Here is a 20,412-nt window from a genome sequence, read left to right as displayed (position 1 = left end):
CCAAATTAACATGTATTTATACTAAAGTAATACAAAAATGACTACAAAAGATTCAGAAGTGAGTAGTTTTTCGAGATTTACGATTATACTATAGTATAATTGTAAATCTCGAAAAACTTCTGACTTTATGTGAACGAAAAGACACACATTTGCTCGTTTTCCCATTGGAAATAGTGATATTTTTAAATATCACTGTCCTGGTCACAAAAGCAAACTCTGTGGGGAGTAATAGCCATTTTCTATGCTTTTGAGGCATAAGCAATTAGGAAATAACACTTACTACCCAGGAACAAAAAAAAACAAAAAAATTGTTACACGGTGTTATCTGTGGGTATTCCTCTCAGATCAACTTTTAAAGATCTCTGTTTAACATCCCTGAGGTGATAGTACTGGAACAGTAAATGAGTAGCAGAGATTTTTCACACATTGAGAAGGCTATCTTCAGACAGTTAACCCCCTAAGATTACTATCCTGTATTAATATTAGATATTTCAAGAACTTCGGTAGAAACTTCAGATGTCTTAGTCTATCATGTTGAGGTGACACTATATTAAAGGAGTGATGTCATGTAATGTCTTTTATTTAGAATGTCTTTAACCGAATAGCAGGAGAATTATTAATATTAACAAGCAGTACATTATAAAAATAGAACTAACTATATTTTGCAGATTGCTAATAATAACAAACAATACTTTTTTTTACAGAGTTTATTTTTGAGCCAGCATACTTACATTCATTATATGGGCCTGGTATCGGCAGGGTCTTCACAATACAATAGGTATTGTGATATGAGGGTCACGATACAATACGTATTGTGATATGAGGGTCACGATACAATACGTATCATGATACAGTAAATTAAGTGTAAAACATATAAATTACACTATTGTCTCATTTGATTGTGCAAGTGTTTGCAATAACACTGGTAAAGCACTCAAGACCACAGTTTTGAGACCACAGTTCTGCAGCTTCAGCTGTCACTTTTGCAAAGGTGTTCACGTTCACAGATTTTCAGGGGAAAGGCAAAGATATGAAGTGAGGGCTAACGCAATATGCAGAATGTCTCACATTCAAACACCTGTTCTTGAGGTCTCGCACTATGATGGCTTGTCACAAAGACGGCCGAAGTGGGCGGCGTCAGAACCAGGAAGGAATGAACACAAAGACAGGACGGATGAATTGAAATGATGAGACGCTTGCTTGCACCAGTTTATTGTAAATAAAAGGTTTAAACAAACAGAAAACAGGACACGGCACTTTACGCCAAAATAAATAGACACACAAAACGGACAATACTAGACAAACACGGTGAGCAGATAGACAGACTAACAAGTATCCTGCTGGTCCCACCAGCACGCAATAACAATTGATAATAAACTCTATTACTCCTCCTCTCTCTCCCGTTCCCTACTCACCGAACACCCAACCGCAAGTGGGTGAAAACATGTTGCTTTTATGCAGCTGTACCAAGACTCGATTGCTAATCAATCATTCAATTGGAGTCTCGGTACAACTGCACGTGAATTAATAAAGTGCAATTCCCCATGCTCACATATTATTACTTTTTACTTGCACGTGAAGTGCTGTGCAATCCTCGTGCCTAAATACAAATATACATTTTAAACACTTGTGTTACACAGACCCATTTATTTCCCATGTACCAATGACTATACACTAGCATTTAACACACCACACGCAACATATAACAGATAATATACACAGGGGTGGGAACTCTGTCACATGGCTTTAATGTCCTTAACAATTGGGGAGTCATTGTTGCTCTTTGCGTTCTGTAGGAGCTGGGAATGGTGGTGCCACTATTGACACTGTGGGGATTTTTTCTTTGCATATAACAGTTGTGGCAATCTTCATTGCGTTCAGCACCTTGACAAAGTCTTCTGTGCAGGTTATGTCAGTTTTGCTCAGAGTGCTAATATCTTTTTCACTTTTTCGAATTTCTTTTCAGAGCAATGTTGCACATACAGCTGGTTGCTGCTCTAAAATCCTTTCAACCATATCAAAGGCACTGTTCCACCTGGTAACAACATCGGTTTTCAGCTTGTGTTCTGGTAGGGCAAGCACTTTTTGATTCTCTTTCAGCATGTTACTTAAGACTTACAACACCTGAAAAGTTGCTATAACGTTTCGTGAATTACACACAGTATAATTGAAGTGTTCGTGTGTCATAGGTATAACCTCCAAGTAACAGTAGTGATGACGTCCTAGGAATTTGTCACGTTACGGCAGATCTTAAGGAGCCATCGACAATGCTCTATTCTAGAGGATTATAAGAGTGGAAGTACCGAAAGGTCTTATTCGAACGACTGTCCTACCACGTTCGTCCATTACTTTTTCAGGGCGTAGGAGAGTCTTAAAGCACCACATGTTATGTTCCCAGGTATACATATAGAAAGTTACCATGTCAACCTGAAAACAGTCCAGGTCCACTGTTTTAATAGCGCGATGTGGATACAATATAACCTGTCAGGAACATAATACTGGAACACTGTTGCACAATCCAAGGTCCTTGTGGTGACAAATGCAAAGTCAATATATTGGGTGGCACCATCCTCCTGACGGACAAGCTGATAGACTGAGACCTGCTACTGTGTCCAGAGCTTGGAAAGCAACTTTTGTTATAATACATTATGTCCTCACCTTTTAGTTATATAACGACGCCGTAGGAAGACCCTTGGCTCCAAAGTGTGTATCATTTTTTGAAACCTTTCGTTTTCCACAATACAGTAAGGATGTATATCTTTGCAAATGAAATGCACTAGTGACTGGATGATTTTTTTAGTACGCACAGATGTTGCAGATCGTTTTGCACGTGTTTCTATTGTAGGCTGTGTATATCGAGTTTTCACACCTCCATTTGCTGACACCGTCTGTAACTGTGATGGTGATGATGTGCTGTTGATTATCTGTTGGTGTCTTTTTAAATGGTTGTATTTCCTGAGTACTTGATTTGAGCTTTACACCTTTTACACACAGCGACTCTTATCAATAACATGAGACGAGTCCTTGGTGCAACAAAAACCAAAATGAGTCCACAGTGTGGATTTTAAATCAGCCAGAGCAGGTCGAATTTTGCCATCACCCTCCATTATCAACATTAATAACCTGTCTCCGATCACCTTCCGGCGGGCTTGACAAAACAACCATTAACATAGTGACTGGTAGGGGAGGCTGCTAGAGTACACGCTAATAAATAATATTCTCTAATTATTAGTGTACACACTAATTAATGCATGCTCATGTAAATCAAAGAAACAGTGTATCGATATAGGGGTTACTGTATCGATAATTGTATCGTCAAAACAAATATTGAGATTCACCTTCTGAATCGATGAATCAGCACAACCCTACTGACCAGTATTAACAAGCACAAGAGGGTATGTGAGATTTCGTTATGCTTATAGTACATGTAGAATCAACTGCAAAAATGTGAAGAAGGCTTAAAAAACCTACACTGGATATGAACAGTTCCAGAATGCTAACCTTAAGTGGTAATCAGTTTAGTTTTTTAAAATAAACTTTACTGTTGCACATGATTGAGACTACATGGCTATGTTTGTTTTAAAGAGGCGTATTTTGCCAATTTAAGCAGAATCGAGTTTCAAGATGGAAACTGTGTTTTCTCTAAACACCTTCCCATTTAGCTGCAAAGACCAGCTCACCATTAAATGCAATCGTTCTACTGATGTAGAAAATAATTTCATAAATCATCACATAAATCACTCTCCAATTTAGACATGTGAGTAAATTGTATTTTGGGTTAGTAAAAATAAACATTACCTTGAAGTCATGATTACTGTACTTTAATGCTATGCATTAACTACAACCTTATATTTTAACTGTAATTTTACTTTGAAGTACTGTACAAAAACTTTTACAATAAAAATAAAAACAAGTATTCTTATTTGCTTTGTTGATCAAAAACAACATGGCTGGGAAGCAAATAAACATAGAAACATAACTTTTTTAAAATTCTAGTGCCACAGATGGAATACACTTAACAAAAAGCCTGCATGCACATACTATATATTTATAAAGAAATGATAATATTGTATTCCTTATTGATTGCCTTGCTATAGCAATATAAAGCATCCCGACTCTCTCCAAACACAGAATATTGACTTTTTGACGTAGGATTTCCCCGGTAAAAGTGTAGAATTTGGTTTGAGGACTCCTTAAAAACCAGGGCAACGAAATTACCGCGCTATCTAAGAATCCAAAATGATGAATCCAGTCGCTTATTCAGCAGTTACAAACACGCATTGCAAGTGAGTAAATTGAACTGTACATTTAAAACAGGCCAAGAATCCAAAATGATGAATCCAGTCGCTTATTCAGCAGTTACAAACACGCATTGCAAGTGATTGGATTCAACTGTAGAAAAAACCCTGATGATTGGGGTCCGTGGTTTTATTTCATTGTGCAGGCACCAAAATACTGTCATTTCTTCTACAGCTAAGACAGGCAGTTGTTCATTCCGTCGAAACAATGTTCGTTGGGAGTATGCCAGGAACAGTAAAAAACAGAGTTACATCGAAGGCCTTGGACAAACACGTCACATAAGGTGTTACTAGTCACGCTGCGATCTGTTCCTTGCATTATATTTTCAACAATCATCGAATTTGTGGCACGGTGGTGTGTAGGTGCACAGTGCCTGTAGGTGGTGATGCAGCACGTAATCCACTTTTGACGAGTAGTTAAAATACTACAGTAAACAAATCTTATATTTGGACACCCCTGTTTACACAAACATTCACATTTTTAAAGTGATTTCAAAGGTATGCAGGGCTTAAATCAATTGTGTGTAAGTGCTTCTTTGTGAGGTCACAGTGCTTTGTGTTGGGTCGCTACAAACCAATATTTGTTGCTTTAAATAATAAGACTGACTGTACACAATGATGTGTAAAGTCAGTCAAAACCACGGGGTTCAGTCCGGAAATAATAATAACAACACACACTATACACAGACACAGTCACGAATCCCAACAGTGAGTGCTCCTTGTGTAAGTGGTGATTTATACAGTAACAGTGAAACAGTAGTGCAGTGCAGTCTGGTGTTGATGCTGGCTGAATAATGACAGCTCCCAGATTTAGTCTTGCATGAATGATAAGGGTTACAATTAATAGACAGACGGATACAACATGACAAAAACTCACGGTTACTTTCGGCTTTTACCGTCCTTTGCAGGTCTTTCACAACTATAACAAAGGAATAGATTATTTGGTCCCATCCCCTGATATACCCTCAGTCCCGCCCTCTTCAGTAGCGAGTGCAATCATGCCTCCTCCAATCCATGACTGACATGTTGCCCACCATATTAAACGATGACTTCTGGTATTATGTCTCTGTCACCTTTCCGTATGCATAAAATTACAATAGTTATTAGCATTTAATACATTTTAATACAACTTTTTAAAATCAGGTCACCTTACTCTAACACTTGAGTGATTTATTTAAAAATGTTCCTGTAATGACAGGTTTTTTTAGTGGTATATTATTTTGGTTCTGATTAAGTCTAAAGATTTGAAGATACTATAATTATTATAATTTAATTTAGTTGCATCCGTCTTCAAAGAACAAAAAGTCCTGAGTGCAAGCCACATTAAACTTTTAATAATAAAATAGATGTATTACTCAAACAACCTTTAATTTCAAGGTGGCAGCATGAAATATTGTATTAATAACCAGCGCATGAATCTAACAATGACAAAAAGGTACATACATACAGTGGAGTTTTGCTACCAAAGTGGGAAAGGCAAACTAAAGTTTTAAACTTTTAATGTTTTTTTTTTGTTTTTTTTGTTTTTTTTTTTACACAGTTGTTACAGAGGATCCCCCCTTAGTTTCTTTGCACAATCCACAAAATGTGGCAGATCGGTGTTCGAAGGGCGGATATTTGGACTTCGACATGGCTATAAATTACAGATGCAGCCACAGCCAGCTATAAAGCTAGTGCGCTATAACCTGAGCTGTAACTGAAGTCAATGTGATGTGGGGTTTGGCTAACCTGTCTTGCATGTTTTGCACCTTACAAGGCTTTATCTGCCTAGAAACTAGAATTTCCCAGATTATATTAGTTTCACAAGCTCAGAATAGCCTACGACACTAGATGTTATAGTGTAGTCTATTGTATGATTGCGTTAACCGCTTCTGACCTCTACAAGACAATGCCCTCAACTGTAAGCAACAGCATGTATAAATGTACTTTTATTTATGTGAAAAGTGAGTGCAACTTGGAATCGAAAAAATACAGTAGTTAATAACCCCGAACCCTGTATTAAAATGGAACATCTGTTGATGCTATTTTACTTCTGTGTTAATGATTATCTGTTATACTGCACATGATATTTGTGTATTAATTATACTCTTAAGTGGCCAGGATGATGGCAGATGCTCATTGGAGGAAATTAATGGGCATTAACAATAATGTTATTGCAAAGCAATCCCGGCCAAGTGAGATTGGTTGAGGAACTGTAGTAATTGTAGTAACAGGCCTAGAAATTACAGTACTTCCACTTGGTAAGGTAGTACAGCTTTATTTTGACCCTTTTTCTTGACAATCAGAATCTATTTCATGTATTTGCAGCATGTTAGAAGCTTGCAAACTAAAAGGGTGTTTGCCAAACAGAAATCACACCAGTGTGCCCTTGCAAATGCTCATAGATCTATTGGTAGACATCAAATGGGTGTTTACGATGTTAAGGAGAACGGTTTGTTATACTGTAAAATGCAGGACTGTGGAACTGCAAACAGATGATTCTTGAAAGTCTGTCAACTTGGCCAGCCCCCTTTCATCAGCTGGGAAATGTATTTATTTTTTAATTGAATTTCCCAACCATTTACTCTCTCCAGTTAATCCTCAAGCAGAGCCCTGTGCTTCCTGATTGGCGTGTAATTGCCTACCAGCCCAACGGCTATAGGGAGGGCAAATCTCTGTTTCGCAACACAGGCCAGGCAGATAAACCATCCAGTTAACATCGACTGCGCAGAGAATGCTTTCAAGGGAATCGAAAAAGACAATCTTATTATCCAAAAATGGGAAACAGGATTTTTTTTCTTTTGTAATTATTTTCCCACCATGTCTATCAAGCTGGGCATCGGATGCATGCAAATGGAGTTAAATGTTTCATTCTTTGAGGACACATGTTAATAAAACAGAGAGCAGATAACATTAATTACCAGACTGTGGTTCTGCTTTCATCTGGGAGTGCTGAGAGACCCTGTTGACGACAGCGAGGGCTTCATGTGCAAGGATTAATTTTGTTTTTAATTAGAGGCCGCCCACCTCTCCCCCCTCCTTCCCCGTCTTGGGCGCATTACCATAAGTAATTAGGAATCCCTCAGTACTAGCAGAATTTTAATTTAAAATAAATGTGTTGATCTGAACGTTTCATTTTAGTTTATAGTAGGCTGTCATGTATAATTAAGATAAGGCGGATAATTCAACATCAGCTTTTTATTTAATTCTCCAAAGATTGCTGAAAATTAGAGAAAAAAGAAGCTTGACTTTAAACAGTATGTATGTTTACCTCTGGAGAGGGCAGTGGAAGTTGAAACAAAGTGTCTGGGGTCTCAGAAACAGAATGTGTAAACAGGCTCAATTTGAAACTTTAGCCTACTTTTAAATTTTTTTTTGCCACAGTTCTAGTTCAGTGTTTAATAAAGCAATATGTATTATTTCTTTAATATGTACAAACAATAACCTCTTTACTACTCACAGAGAGCTTTGCTTGAAGCAGTGTCTCTTTCAGTGATGGTAAAGCTTTTTAGATATATTTTCTTTTATTTCTTATCTTTGTAGTAAGCTACAACTACGGACGGTACACTTTTTTTTAAGTCCATGGACATATTCACACATCAACTGTGACGTCACCTACCTCTGTTCAAATGATCAATTTCTTAAAGACACAGTGCTCTATTACACTGAACTTTGATCAAACCAGTACTGATCCTGGCGACAGTGTTACTTTGGGTTTTGAATGTTCTATTCATCCCAAGTTTTTTTTTCTATTTTTTATCAGCATTTTAATTTTATAATACTCACACAGAGTTTTTTTCTTAACCATTTTTTTTTTTTTTTTTTTTTTTTTAAATCTTCGTTCTAGTGCAGTTACTATACAGCCTATACAGCCTTGTGCACAACAGGGCTCTGGGCAGCACAGTGCCAGTTGGATATAAGGATGCTGCCATTGCATGGTGCTGACACAAGCCAGGGCACGGTATGGATTTTTATAAAAATCATGAAAACAATGTGGCACGCTTTCATGTGACAGAACAATGCAGCACGATGATGCAGATGTCGTGGAAATGAGATAATTGCCAAGTGTGTGTACGTTTTGTGTGTGTGTTTTTTTTAAAACTCACGTCCGTATTTTTCAGAATTTTACACAATAATTGGCCAACAGCTGTTTTATGTTGCTTTTGGTGGTCCCTCCTACTCCTGCAAAACTTCTCTCTGCCCCTTTCGCGGATTGGAAATGGCTAGTTTTGGTTTAGTGATAAAGAAAATGCGATATGGATATTATCACATTAACACTCTTTCGCAGGAGCGATCAGGGTTTGATTTGGTCCAGCCCACAGTATAATTCAAGTTATGGGAGAAAAAACAAAAGTGATCTTGTTTCACACTCAACGCTTTTCCAAGAGATTAATTAAGAAAAGGAGTTGGCTCAGTACTTTAAAGGGTCATCACGTGACCAAAAATAAAAACCGAAAACGAAGAGCCCGGTCCATTGTATACAAAACTCGCTTGAGTCAATACATCATCTTCTTTACTGAACGCCAAAGGGAGCTTCTGCTGGCTGCTGAGGCTAGCTTGTTTCTCTTCAAGTCTGATGCAGACTTGAGGAGAAACAAGCCAGCCTCAGATGAAAATTTGTTGCGATTTGTTTCATAATGATGTTTGAGGTTGCTCACCTTTTACAAACTACAGCGTGTAAGTGATTTGTTTCAGATGAGACACAGGTTTAAAATTATGAAATTCACTTTCAACTGCACATCTGACTTTCATTCTTACATGAACATGCAGGCTTAAAGTAACTGAAGAGAGAGAAGGGGGTAGAAGAAAGAATAATAAACACAAATGAATACAGAGAACACAAATAATAAACTTGTGTTTATTTTTACTTTCTCTCTTTGTTTTTGTTTATTATTCTTTCTTCAGTTCATTCGAGCCACAAAGTGTGCATCACTCAACATTTTACCAGGAGCCACATGTGAACTGTCCTGGAGCCGCATATACAGCCAAATTAATAATGTGCTTTATTACTCAAGACTCCCTCCATTACCCCTTTATAGGGTTAAAGTTAGAGGAGAACACCCCCTAAATGTTTTTATGCTATCCTGTTTGTATCAAGGACGAGGGAGGACAGCACAGTACAGGTGATTAACAGAGATTTTAATATGTATTCTGTCCAGTAATACTAGTCAGTGTGGGTGTTGACTAAAGCCGTACTTTTTTGGAAATGAAAAGATGAGCACAGTATTGAAGCCAATTAAGGGTAGGGAAATGTATTTTAAAAACAATATCATAAGGCAGAGCAACAGCACATTGGTTGTTTTGTGCTTGGGGAACTACATCTGGAACTTCATTTGGCCCAGGGCCAGCGTCTATTCCATAAAGAAGTCATGTTCCTGAGGTGAAGCTTGAACGTGGACCTGATCTCCAGGCAGGGGGTAGAGCTGCATTGAATTGTATTACACTGCAGAATGTTAACTGGTACAGTTTATATGGATAAGTGATCTTAATCCATTGAAAGAAGCTGTAAAGCAATGACTGTATTTCTCAGTTCTATTTTCATCTTAGCTTTTGCTTAATTTGACATGCAATTATTGTGTGTTGTTTAATGTGCTATGACAGGGATTGTCATGAAAATATTTCTGTGCCTACAGGAAAAATGTGAAATTTAGCTAATTATACTACTGTTGATTCAATTAATTACAATTTACTAATTTACTAATTACTATCGGTAGGACATATATACACAACAGCATTCTTTTAAAACATGGGGTGCTCAGATGTTTTGCTGTTTGGATGGCCTAAAGAGAACAGAAAAGGCCTACAGGTTCAATCATAAAGCTGGTCTGTGAATAGGAGCACTCGTAGAACTTCCTACAATATGTTACTTCTTATCTTAGCTCTCCAGACTACTGGCAGTGTCCTGTTTTACACCAAGAAAAAAATTGTCAGTGTTTATTTAAGCCCAGTAATTTAATAGTTTGCATGAATTAACTCTTCACAGCTGGGTGGCTGCGAACTGACTTTGTTCCACAGTTTAGAGATTATTTCTATTTAAAAAAAGTATGCAAAGAATGCCTTCGCAGACAACATAATTTGCATTCTCTAATTAACTGTCTCAAAAGCTTTATTTTTTAGTTTTACTTTTCACATTGGAGACAGAGAGAGAGAGAGAGAGAGAGAGAGAGAGAGAGAGAGAGAGAGAGAGAGACTTTGACTTTTAAGATCCTTTATTTAAATATTCCAAATAAAAGCCATTAAAATTAAATAAAGGTAAAACACAACAAAAGTTAAGATTCCTACTGCCTCAGCAGAATTAAAAAATCCTAAAATACATCATGTTCTCCTTAAAAACAGATTTTAAACAAAATAAAAGGATCATAAAAAAAATCAATAAAAAACAGATTAAAGCCAAAATAAAAACACTGTAAAAAAAATAAAATTAAAATTAGAACAGAAACTGGAGCTGCCCCTCCTCACTCACAGCACACAAGGCGTCTCCCACACACCACCTCTCCTGGAAGTCCTCCAGATTACTGACCAGTTTAAAATACTCAAACTCTACTCTGATCTGGCTGAACATGAGCACCCTGAACTGAACTACTAAACTGGCCAGTCCAGAACCAGAGAGTTGATTTTTCCTTGTCTTTAAAATAGCCAATTTTGCGTGTCCAGTTTTTCAAATTAATAAGAACACATCTGTTTTTCATTTTAAAACTGTACAGAACCCTTACTAAAAACAACCCCTAAATTATTCAGGATTCCCTGCAGTAAATTAAAAAGTGGCAGCAGCCTCTCACACTCACTGTAGGCATGAAAGAGAGTTCCCTCTGCTGAGCAGAAAGCGAACTGCTCACTAATACTGGGGTCCACTCTATGGAGAAACCTGCCCGTGGACACAATGTAGTGTAGAATCTTCCACTGCAGGTCCCGCACTCTCTTGGCGAGGAGCGGCTTGTACAGCACCCTCCACACCGGCCTGTGCCCCTCCTCTACAGATAAGTAAGCTCTCCACTTGGAGTCTACCACACCCCTTAGCCTACTATACTCTATGGCTTTAACACACAGTTTGTATATATTTTTGCTATTCACTGTGTGAAAGACTATTTCCTCCACATTCTGCAATTTAAGCAAAGTCCCTCCATTCTCTCCACCCCCCTCTCCTTCCTCACCTACTGCTGGTGACACAATCATCCCTGGAAATAAGGAAAGCTGTCTCTGCTCTGTGCCTCTGGACAGCTCCTCCCTCAGGACTGCCTTGAGCCGCAGGGAGAGGCAGCCCCTCAACTCACCCATTAGTCTTTCTGCAAGCCTCTCTGAGTGCCAGCCTAGCTGTGCAGTTAGCTGGGAGGCAGTTAAACAGCAGGAGAGCTCACGGTTTAACAGGTGGACCATCCTGGTTACACCTGCTTTTAAGAAACTGGTACAAAGCGTCATCGACTCGAGGAACTTAACTGGAAAGAGTGGATTAAAAAATAAAGGCTCCTCAAACAGGTCCTGCCCTGTCAAGGACTCCACATCCCTTTCCACCCTCACCAGCTGCCAAGCATTTAAAATACTTTGATAAAAAGGAGGAAGTCCTGCTTTACAAAAACTGGTGTTCTCAATTAAAAACAAGTGTTTTCCTAACTCCAGCCCCCCCCAACTCTATTGAGAAGGAAACAGGCCAGCTTCTTCCAATAAGCCTCCTCAGTGTACAGGAGTCTCTCAACCGCCTGCAGTCTGAGGGCTGCCACCCTGCTGAAAATGCTGACCAACCCCTGCCCCCCCTCATCACTAGGGAGGTACAGGACTGCCGGCCTGAAAGTGTGTCTCCCGCACAAAAAGAACTCAAACAGCACTCTCTGGATCTCCTCCACCAGGCCCTGGGGTGGGTCAGGGCATACCAGCTTGTGCCACATGCTAGCCACCAGATTATTAATAACACCCGGCCCTTGAAGGACAGTTGGGCCAGCAGTCCCTTCCATCTCTGCAGCCGCCCCGTCACCCTGTCCAACAGACCCTCCCAGATATTCTTCATATAGTTCTCTGTTCCGAGGTGCACCTCCAGCACTTTAATGCCTGTTCTGTTCCATTCAAGTCCCTCAGGCAGGACAGGAGGGGTGCCCTCATCCCAGCTGCCTGACAGGAAGGTGTCACATTTTGCCCAGTTTACTCTGGCAGAAGATGCTCTCTGGAACTCATTTAGAGTCTGCTGCTGTGCTTGGACATCAGCATCCCCACTCACAAACACAGTCACATTGTCTGCATAGGCAGACACCTTCACTGTGGCAGAGGAGGGTGTGGAGGGCGAGGGGGGCACTGTCCATCCAGCTAGCCTGACCCTCAGCAGGTGCAGCAGGGGATCTATAACCAGCAAATACAGCATACCAGACAGGGCGCAGCCCTACCTTATACCCCTGCACACTGGGAAGGGCTGACTCAGCCCATTGTTGATATTTAAAATACTAAAAATGTTGGAATATAAAAGCCGAATATAAGAGAAAAAAACAGGGCTGAACGCGACGGCCTCCAGTGTTTTAAAGAGGTAGATGTGGTCGAAAGCCTTCTCTTGTTCCAGGGAGACCATTCCTACATTAAAATCACAAATATCATTTACAGATAAAAAATCTCTAATAAAAAACAAGTTATCAATAATAGAGTGACCCAGTATACAATATGTTTGGTTCATATGTACCACAGTTCCAATAACTGTTTTTAATCTATTAGTGATTGTTTTTGATAAAATCTTTAAATCAGAACATAAAATTGACACAGGTCTCCAATTCTTAAGCTGGCAAAGGTCTCCCTTCTTTGGCAGCAGTGTAACCACTGCCCTACGGCAGCTAAGAGGCAGTTCCTTGTGGCTGAGGCTCTCTCTCAGAACCTGGAGCAAGTCCTCCCCATTTATATACCAGAAAATATTATAAGATTCTGCTGGCAGTCCATCGATCCTGGGAACCTTTCTGCTGGAGAGCTGCTTGACAGCGGTGGTCATCTCCTGGTGGGCATGCGGTACGTCCAGCTGAATCTGCTCTTCCTCATTGAGGCTGGGTAACCCCTGGAGCAGCTGCTCAGTGTCCTCTAGGTAGCACAGTTCTTTATTATAAAGTCCTTCTAAAAATGCACTGCCTCTCTGCTGATTTCCTCCCGGGTGTGCAGTTCTTTCCCACCAGGAGTCCTATACAGCACAGATGTCTATTGTCCACTCTCTTCCTTTCCAGGTTGAAGATGAAACTGGTGGGGGCATCCATGTCTCTCAACTCCATGAATCTGGAACGCACAATCGCCCCCTTCACTCTTTCCTTCAGCAAGCTCCCCAGCGCGATTTTCTGCTCTTTTAGGTTCTCCAAGGCCTGTTCTTTAAATTCTGAATTTAAACTTTCCTCTAGGAGGAGGATTTTGGACTCCAGTTCTCTCACGGCTGTGTTCAGTGACCTGATTGCATTTATAGTATATTGTTGACAAAAACATTTTATTTGTATTTTGCCAATGTCCCACCACTATCTTAAATCTTTATATTGTGCTTTTTCTTTTTTCCAAATTATCCAAAAAAGTTTGAATTGTTGTTTGAATTTTACATCTTGTAGTAATTTTACATTGAAATGCCAGTAAGATGCTCTGTGGGGTTCTGATTGAATTATTACTGTAATTAATAGACAGTGGTGGTCAGAGAGACTACTTGGGATGATTCTTGCTTTGATAAATTTATTTAAATCGTTTTTAGAAGTATAAAATCGGTCTAGTCTTGCTCTATATACACAGTTTGTGTAATATTGAGACCAGGTGTATTGTCTTGAACTGGGGTGCAGGCATCTCCATATGTCAACCAGGTCACTGGACTCTAACATTGCAGCCAACTCTCTGGAGGACTGAGGATGTGGTTCATCATTATTTCTATCAATATTAAAATTAACAGTACAATTAAAATCTCCTCTTAGTAGCACCACATCATTATTATTAATATTAAAAAGGGCCTAGCTCTTACTTTTAAAATCCTCCCTTTCTCGATTTCTTCCATAGCTAATAAAACTGCCCCTAGGCTGGGTTTAAAAAGCACAGCTACCCCTGCACTAGTATTAGCGCCGTGACTCATCACGCACAACCCCTTCCACTCCGCTCACCACGCCTCCTCATTCTCCCGATCAGAGTGCGTTTTCTGCAGAAACACCACTCCCGCCTGCTTCTGCTCTAAAAACTCTACTAGCTGTGCCCTCTTAAAAGACTACAGCCATTTAGATTAAAAGAAACAAAAACGCACTTTTCCATCATGGCTAAAAAAACTAACAGACTAAAACAAGTAATAAAAGAAGTTTCATAAAACACAACCATTTTTAAACAAGAGATTTTGAACCACTTTTAAGATCCTTTTTAATTTTCTGAACAATTTTTTTTAAATCTATAACGTTTTGGCTGATCAAATTCTTCTATTGTTTCTTTCCTTGTGATAATGTGAGCGGAGTGGAGAAATAACCTTAAATCAGGGAAAAAAAAAACTCTATTTCTACTCCCATTTTCCCTTTTGTTTCTGTCATAAAATCATTTACCTGCTCAAGCGTGTATAATTTTTTCTAACTGATGGGTTGGCTATTAGGGATGTCTGAGATAAGCGAGGAGTCAGATTGATCCCCCTCCATCTCTTCCACCCTGTCCTCTCGCTCGCCCCCGAGAATCCGCTCCTCCGCAGCTCCCTCCGACTCCTTGACGCTGGTCTCTGCCACAGCCGTCACTATTTCAGGCGGCTGAGAGTCAGCCAGCAGAGAACCTTGCACCGCGCCCAACTACCCTTCTACTGTGTTCTCTTCCTCCACTTTGGGAGGGACTGATGCCCTGTCTGGAGATCGCAGTCTCCCTGTCTGCAGGAGCCGACTCTTCCTCTCGCTCACCCCCAACACCCCCGACCTCCTCCCCGCCAGCATCGCCCTGATCCTGCCCTGTCTCTGCTCTAGCCTCCTTTCTCGGGCAGGCTTTCCTCTGGTGTCCCTGTTCTCCACAGTAAAAACACCTCATCGTTTCGGAACTGACGAACACCACACAATTCGTCCCTTCTACATTAAAATTACAGGATACATTTATTACTTGATTTGGATCTTTTAGTAACACAAACGCCTGCCTTCTAAATGACATGATGTGCCTAACGCTGTTATTTTTACAACCCAGCGGGATCCCCCTAATTGGGGACACAAGTTTACCATAACAAGATAAATTCTTTTCTAATGGCTCAATATTTAAAAACGGGGGCACATTAGAAATAATAACTTTTGTTACCGGGGTTACTAGAGGGCAAACCTGAACAAATTCACCTTTTACTGTAAATCCTTCCTCTACCAGCTTGTTTACCAGAGACACCTCCACTAAAAATATTACCAGCGCTTTATTCATTCTTGACGCTGACCTAATATTTTCAAATCCCACCACCTCTCCTACTGCCAGCAGGCACTCCTCCACCGAAACCCGAGGGTCAGGCAGGCAACGGACCTTGTGACGGCAGGTGAGAGCCCCCAGCCCTCCTGAATGAGACCCCATTACGGGATCTCCAAACACACACCACTAACCTATAAACAAACAAACACACACCACTAACCTATTAACAAACAAACGCACACCCCAAAAAGAACAACTAAGTAACTATCAAAACAGACAAAATAAATAAATAAATAAAGTTTTAAATTTCCCAGTACTACCGAACCGGAGTTCGATCCTCAAAAAAAACCTTCAGGAGCAAAAGTAGAGAAGCACGGATCTGATGCAGCAACCTGTCTGCACAGCACAGTAAGCACAGCCCCAGCACCTCGGCCACTCTCCAGACTCCACCAGCAGCACTGCGGCAGGTCCAGCAGGTGGCGCAGCTGTGTGACTCTGGCTCTTACCAGTAGCTGAGTGTAAGCAGGGAGGCTGGAGAACCCCAGATTCCAAGTTGGAATTATATATAATGGGCATCTCTAGAAACCTGTGCAGGGTGAGGGAGACCTCCTCTGGCCGTGCCCTCAGCAGACTCCAGGCCCCCAGCAAGCTCCAGTAGAAACTGGGCAGCCTTGATGTATTCAGTCTGTTGGTTTCCATTTGAAACAAACTTATATGGAGAGCCCCCACCTCTCTCAGCACAGGCCAGCGGTCTCCAGGGCAGGGTGTCCGGACCATACAGCAGCTTTTGCACTGACAGCAGACGGAAGGCGGCAGTCCGACTGGCAATGTCAATCAACCCCTGCCCTCCCTTCTCCTTGGGCAGGTACAGCACGCCCTGTCTCAGCCATTGCAGTCATCTCAGAGAAAGTCCAAAATCACCCTTTGCACATGACATGACATGCCAGCCTGTGCCACAGTGTAGAGGCCACCAGATTATTACTAATGAGAGCCCTTCCTCTGTATGACAGTTTTGGGAGCAGCCAGCGCCACTTGCCCAGCCGCCCCTGCACCCCCTCCCAGTTCTTTTGCATGTTGGCCTCGTCCCCCAGGTACACACCCAGGTATCTGAAGCCTCCCCTACTCCATTGTAATCCTGCTGGGAGGATCGGGGGTCTGCACTCTGTCTATTCCCCTATAAGAAGAGCACTGCTTTTTGCCCAGTTTATTTTGGCAGCTGACACAGCCCCATAGTCCCTTAAAGCAGTGCTTAGACTCCTGACGTGCTCTTCGCTCCTCACTATCACCACAGTGTCATCAGTGTATGCAGAGAGTCGAATAGGAGTGCTGGGACAGTGTGGGAGAGACAGTCCGCTTATGACTCTCCTCAGCTTGTGCAGCAGTGGCTCAATTGCAATAGAGTACAGGATCCCTGACATAGAGCAGCCCTGTCTGATTCCCCTCGGCACTTTAAAAGGAGCACTTAAGCAACCATTAATTTTCATCACACTCTGAGTGTCACCATACATCACCTGAATCATGGCTGTAAAACCAGGGTTGAAACAAAACGCCTTCATTGTACTCCGCAGATACTGGTGTTCCACCCTGACAAAAGCCTTTTCCTGGTCTAGAGAAATCAGCCCAATATTGAGACCCAATAGCCTAGAGACATCCAAAATATCCCGAATCAGAAAAATATTATCATATATTGACCTGTTTGATACACAGTATGTTTGATCAAAGTGGATGACATACCCCAGCACCTCTTTCAGTCTCTTGGACATTGCCTTGGACAGGATTTTATATTTGGCACACAGCAAAGCGACAGGTCTCCAGTTCTTTATGTCGCACAGGTCGCCCTTTTTTGCCAGCAGTGTGACAACTGCTCTCCTGCAGCCTAGGGGCAGCTTTCCTTGGGCCAGACTTTCTTTGAATACTGCCAGCAAGTCCTCACCCAGCAGGCCCCAGAACATTTTATAAAATTCCACTGGGAGCCCGTCGATGCTGGGGGCTTTGCCATTGCTCAGCTCTTGCAAAGCATCAGAGAGTTCCTGTAGCGTGATCGCCCTCTCCAGGTTGCCCTTCTCCTATTCAGGTACCTGTGGTATATCTCTGTGTAACTGCGGTGTGCCTTCCTTGTTGTCCTGCAGCTCACTGGAGAACAGCTGGGAGTAAAACTCTATCGCTCTCCCTAGGATCTCCCCCAGCTCACGCAACTCCTACCCTGATGCTGAGTGCAGGCAGTGGATCAGCTTGCTCTGACTCCGTTTCTTCTCCAGACAAAAGAAATACTGTGTGGGGGCATCCACCTGTGTCACACTGGAGCCTGGATTGAATGAGCGCCCCCTGTACTTTGGTGTCCAACAAGTCATTTAATAATGCTTTTTTGGCTTTGAGGTCTTCAATCTGCCTGCTATTTGTAGTGGATTCCAGGTCATGCTGGAGATCCACAAATTCAGTCTCTACGGCTCTCATTGACTCATTGATGCTCTTTGTGACACTCACAGTGTACTGCAGACAGAACTGTCGGATCTGCATTTTCCCCACATCCCACCACTGCCTTAGTGAACTAAAAGAATGAATCTGTTCTCTCCACTTCTGCCAAAAAAATAAATAAAACACTCCTTAAAATGAACACAATGCGTTAAGTGTGTTAAAATGCCAATGAGAACTCCTTGGTTTTAGGGATGGAATTAAAACATTACAAATTACAAGACAATGGTCTGATATTCCTGGGGGGGTTATAAAACAAGATGTATAAATGCTAAAATGGTGTTTAAAACAATAAAAACCAATCTAATCTAGCTAGGGAGAGGGTGGTATCCCTACACTGCAACCACGTATACTGCCTTTTATCACCATTAAGATTCCTCCACACATCTACTAACTCACACTTCTCCACAGTCTTGAGCACCTCCCTGGCAGACTGGGTGTGAGGGTCCATGTGGTTCCTGTCTAACTTATCATTTGTAGTGCAATTAAAATCCCCTCCAAGAAATCAATAATCTTCAGAGTTAAAATTGGACATTGTGGTGTTTAAGGCTGATAAAAGCTCCACTCTCCCCCTTCTATCTGTAGGCACATACACATTAATAATTTTTTTGTTTTTTTGTTCAACTACAGCTTTCACTACAACCAGCCATCCCTGAATGATCTCATCAACAATGAAAGAATGGGATTTAAAACCTTCTGAAAATAAAACCGTAACTCCTGCACTCAAAGAAGAGCCATGGCTTAAAATAACATCCCCCTTCCACTCCTTAATCCACTCTGTCGGATTATTCAAATCACTGTGTGTTTCTTGTAAAAAGGCAGCATCAATCTGTTTTTGTCTTAAATATTCAAACACAGCAGCTTTTATTTTTATCTCTGCACCCGTTAATATTCAAGCTGCCTAATTTTAGTTCACCCATTGAAATTATAAAGAGAGAAAAAAAATCAGAAAAAAAAACAGAAAAAAAACAATGCTAGGAAAGATTAAAAATTGACTTATCCATTTAAGTTGCTGTTTTTTTACTACACCTAATCTTGTTTAAAATATTTTTAATCCTCCACCTCTCCTGAACACTAGACTTTTCGATGCCCGAGTCTTTCTTCATTAAGTGTTTCACCGAATTATCAAACAACTTTATATCAGGGAAAAGTTCTTCAAAAACCACATACCTCTTACCTTTTGTTTTCTCTAAAAAATACTTAATTCTCTTAAGGATATACCCTGCCCCAAAATCCTGACTTGCCGCCATAGCGACAGATGAATCTGTAAACCCCCCATGCCATCGCTATCCTGAGACCCACAGGATTCCTGTGGAACACTGGCTCTGCGGCGCTCTGTGGTCCTCTTCCCCTCAGAGTTATCTGGCTTTCTTTCTGCACCATCTGATCAATGCTATCGGTGGCAGGACTCCTTGATTAGTTTTTTTTTTTTTTTTTTTTTGCCACTGTTTCATCAATTGATTTCCTTCTTCTCTTTTTTTTCTTTGGCATTTTAAATTCCACCTCCATTTCTCTCTCTCCTAGGGTGACCATAAGTCCCTAATTGGGCGGGACAGTCCCAAAATGTAAAGATCAAGTCCCGATCCCGGGCTTAATGCCTCCGGGACAGCATTTGTCCTGAATTCATAGACACAGTTCAGTCTTACAGTTTAGCATCAGTCAAACCATAGCATATGTAATAGATTGAAACTAAGCACTGTCCTTTTAAGGAAGAAAAATTGTTTCGGCGGGAAGATATTGTATCTGTCCAATCAGCATGGATGAGGGGCGGGACAAGAAGGCTTGGTCTGAAGCAAGATGGAGGATTAGCAGTCGGGTGTACAAGTAAAGTAAAGTAAAAATAACAGTTTAAAAGAAAAAGAAAAAGAAAAAGAAAAGGAAAACTGAAGGTTTTGTCGAGAAAACGGTAGTCAGTGAATTCGGAAGGTGGCTGGAGCTGGAACGGAAGACTTCTGTGTATGCAAAGTTGGACTGAAAGATCGGGACAGTATCGCTTCAGTAATATGGGAACAGGTACCAGATCTCTATGGAGGTTTGAAAATGCCAGTTAAATGATTTTTGCTGCACTTGTACATAATTATCTTGCTACAGTACTTTTTTTTTAATTCTATGCAGTGAAGGAGTTTTTTTTTTTTTTTTTTAATTTCTATGACAGACTTGAGACTTGAAACGAGTCGTTGCAAATAATGTTTTTTTTTTGTAGTAAATATTTGTTTTTCTTTTGAACTGAAAAGGGAAGCTTGCCATGTTAAAAGGTGAACTCTTTTAAGTGAAGTATATATTTTTTTGAAAACGATATATACTATATACTATACGGTATATGCTATACTAAACTATACGT

The sequence above is a fragment of the Polyodon spathula genome, chromosome 4, assembly GCF_017654505.1.
Source record: "Polyodon spathula isolate WHYD16114869_AA chromosome 4, ASM1765450v1, whole genome shotgun sequence".
Taxonomy (NCBI): Eukaryota; Metazoa; Chordata; class Actinopteri; order Acipenseriformes; family Polyodontidae; genus Polyodon; species Polyodon spathula.
The sequence above is the reverse complement of the archived record's forward strand: the minus strand, read 5'-3'. Positions refer to the sequence as shown.